Here is a 3,917-nt window from a genome sequence, read left to right as displayed (position 1 = left end):
TTAATTATGATGTGTCTGGGTGGGGGCCTCTTTGGGTTCATCTTGTTTGGGACTCTCTGTGCCTGGGCTTGAACTTCCATTTCCTTCGCAAAGTTAGGGAAGTTTTATGTCATTATTTCTTCAAATAGGTTTTCAATTCCTTGCTCTCTTCTTTTGCTACACCTATGGTGCAAATGTTGGTACACTTGATGTTGTTCCAGAGGGCCCTTAAACTGTCCTTATTTTTTAAAAGTCTTTTTTCTGTTCTGATTGGGTGTTTTCTGGTACTTTATCTTCTAAATTGCTGACTTGATCCTCTGCTCCATCTAATCTGTTGATTCCCTCTAATGTATTATTCATTTCAATTATTGTATTCTTTATTTCTGAGTAGTTCTTTATGTTTTTTATCTCCATTTTTATTTTTTCTCTCTTTTTGAAGTTCTCCCTGAGATCATTCAACAACCTTGGAAACAGTGTTTTGAACTCTGCATCTGGTCCATTGCTTGTGTCCATTTTGCTTAGTTCTTTTTCTGGAGCTTTGTTCTGTTCTTTTTTGGGGGGACTTCTTTCTTTGTCTCTCCATTTGGCTGCCTCCCTGCATTTCTTTTTATGTATTATTTAGGGCTGCTATGCCTCCTGGTCTTAGTAGAGTGGCCTTATTTAGTAGGTGTCCTCTCGGGCCCAGTGGCGCAGTCTCCCAGGTCACCTGAGCTGAGTGCTCCAGGTGTGTCCCTTGTGTGGGTTGTGTGTGCCCCCCTGTTGTAGTTGAGCCTTAGTTTCCACATCAGTGGAAGGGATTGACCCTCAGGCTGACTGTTTGTGAGGATTGGCTGTGACTACAGTGGAGGAGCTGTTGTGCAGAGGCTGAGCCTACAAAGCAGGATTTGCATTAGAAGGATTCTGGTGCTTTGCCAGTCTTCCCTTTGTGTCATCTCGGAGGCTGGATGATGCTCTGGCTTGGTCCAAAGCTGGCCATCAGGCATGCCAGCCCTGGGGCTCTTGGGAGCCACAAAGCAATATGCAAATGGCCACCTTCCATGCTTGCCTGGGAGGTGCCTCCAGAGTCCAAGGACAGCTGTGACTAGTGCTGGGTTTAGGGCTGCTCAGCCAGTGGTACAGGACATGCTGAAGCCAGATGCTGCTTGTTTGGGTTTCATGTACCTTTGAGAGATTTTAGGAAAGTCTGCACAATAAGCCAAGACAGGCCATTTATACAGAAAAGCCACTGGAAGTGGCTTGGGTATGCCCAAAAGTTGGTTGGGGCAGGGTCTCAGAATCACTAGAGTGGGATGAACAAATGGTATTAGCCAAGTTGATGGAGACTCAGATTGGTGGCCACCTGTGTCAGCACGCTGGGAGCAGGGAGGTCTCAACAGAGAAACAATGGCTTCCACCAGCTCCTCTCTCTTGGAGAAAGCTGCCTTTCCAGCCCTCACTATGAAGCCAAACAACTCAGTTACTCCGTGTGCATCCCTGGCACCTTTCAAGCTGCTGCCCCAGTACTAGATCTCAGAGCAAGTGAGTCTGTGAGTGAGTAAGTCCCTGTTGGGGACCTTTAAGAGGAGCACGTGGAACTACAGCTGCCCTCCGTCTCACTCAGCCACAATCTCTGCTTATTTTCACAACGAGAAGTTATGGGGACTTCTCTCCCCAACACTGAAACCCTAGACTCGGGAGCCTGGTGTGGGGCTGGGACCCCTCGCTCCTCCTGCGAGGACCTGCAGCCAAGATACCCCTCCCGGTTTTTAATGATTACACGTGGGTGTGGGACCAGCCTGTTCCACACCTCTGCCACTTTTAACAGTCTCCAGGTGACTTCTTTTGTATGTCTAGTTATACAGCTTTGGTTCAGCTAGACTTTAGCTAGATGGTTGTTCTGTAGTTTAGTTGTAATTTTGACGTGATTGTGAGAGGATTTAAGCACAGCCTTTACCTACTCTGCCATCTTGACCAGTCTTCGTTGTCTTGAAATTCTTAACAATTTTGTCTTTGGACATATGGTTTGTAAGTGAAGTCTGATGGGATAATGCATCGTGCATTTAAGTAGAAGGATTACATGCAATATGTGTGTCTACCATTGTTTGGTACCCCATTTGCATATAATATTTACAATATCCCATCACTCCAGAATTCAGGTGGATTCACAATGTATTCGAGTTCAGCAAGACTCGAAGTGAGTACAAGGTAAACATGTTCTGTCTGTGACTGAATAGGTGGTGCCTTGGCAGCTGGAGAGGCTGTGATTTCAGTTTTATCCAGAACTGTGGATACAGAAAGAAAGCGATGACATTCTAAGAAACACAAATGACCTAGAAATTATTCATGTCATTTCCCTTTGTATCCAACTACTTGTGTTGAAAATGATAACCTAGAAGGAAAGAGAAAAGTAGGGCAACCCAGTTTCTTTTCCTTTCAGTCCATCCTTACCTATAGATGAGACTAAGGTAGATAGCATATAGCAAGATATGAAATAAAAAAAACACACGAGTCAGTTTTATGCAGTGTTTTCATTGTTTTGGCAAGAATGAAATACATATACATACACAAACTACAAAAATACAAATTGTGTTTTCCACATACAAATTCAACGCTCTTATATTGGCATTTATGTATAAAGATGAATGGTAAAAGTCATATGAATACTTTAAAATTGTAATTTTTCTTTATTTAGAACAACTTTAAATAACAAATAAAAAACATCATGACAAGCCAGGAAAGATGAAAGAAAGGAAAAAGCTTTATATTTTAATAGCTTCAGTAACATTATTTTTTACTGCTGCTTGAACAAGGGGTCCTGCATTTTTATTTTGTACTGGGTCCCCGAGTTAATGAGCTGGTCTTATCCTCTTTCTATGTGGTGAGGAATCCACAGTGCCAGGGGTTGTGCTCATCCAGTGAGTAACCTCTCACCTCTTCTAGAACACACTACACATGCCTGAAATCTGAAAAGCCCTGATAAGTAACTGCTCCTCCTTTTGTGGCCTGCATGGGCCAGAACTGACGTGGGTGCCAGGACGGTTCTGCCTAGGGCAGATTGCATCAATAGTGTATGAACTTTCAGGCTAGAGACATGGACAAAGGGCAACTGCTGATATGTTGCGTAGGCTGAACAGGCCACATCTGTATACATGCGTTTCCTGAGGGTGAGGACTGGAATTGGGGAGGATAGAAAGAAAAGAGGGTGTTCCATGGTCCATCTGTTTCTCAGCTGCCATGTTCCAGCATGTGAGGGGTTCAAGAATTTTAAGTTTGAACCTGGCCTTCTAAGTTATTATGCAGGTATATTGGTCAAGATAGGAAATAACACATTTTAACAGCTTATTAGTCTATTTTATAATATTTGCAAATTATATACATGGTGTGTGAATCTCCATTTGTACTTTTGCCTCAGGGCCTCTCAAATATTAGGGGAGGATATGAATGTGAGTATATAGAGCTCTTAGTGCCCAGCAGAACTTAGTAAAAACCCAGTAAATATTGACACTTATCAATATCAGATAATAGAACAAATAATGATGATAATAATGTAACACCATTCTCTTCCTGGCCAAAGCCCTGAAACCCTGCTCACCTCTCCTTCCCCGTTCACTTCTTCCTCACTCCCAGCTGGTGGGGTGATGGTGGTAGTGGTGGTATTCTGCTTTCCAACCCTCAGAAACCTGCTTTAGGCTGGTTGCCTGGATCCTTAAGGTGCTGCCCTGGGTCCTACAGCCACCCCCTATGAGTAGGATTAGCTGCTGTCTGTCCTGTGCCTGTCTGAATCACACATGAGCCTGGTATGCCCTCTGCTGTTTGAATCATGCCGGCTGTTCTGCAGCCCATCACATGCTTTCTGTTTTTTTTCCTAATGGATTTGGAATTACTTTTGAAATTTAGGAAAAGATTTCTCTCTATGACAGTTAAAATAGGCTCAGAAGAACAATTTATCATGTTTCACT

The sequence above is a fragment of the Rhinolophus ferrumequinum genome, chromosome 9 (genome assembly GCF_004115265.2).
Source record: "Rhinolophus ferrumequinum isolate MPI-CBG mRhiFer1 chromosome 9, mRhiFer1_v1.p, whole genome shotgun sequence".
Classification (NCBI taxonomy): domain Eukaryota; kingdom Metazoa; phylum Chordata; class Mammalia; order Chiroptera; family Rhinolophidae; genus Rhinolophus; species Rhinolophus ferrumequinum.
This window is presented reverse-complemented; position numbering follows the sequence as displayed.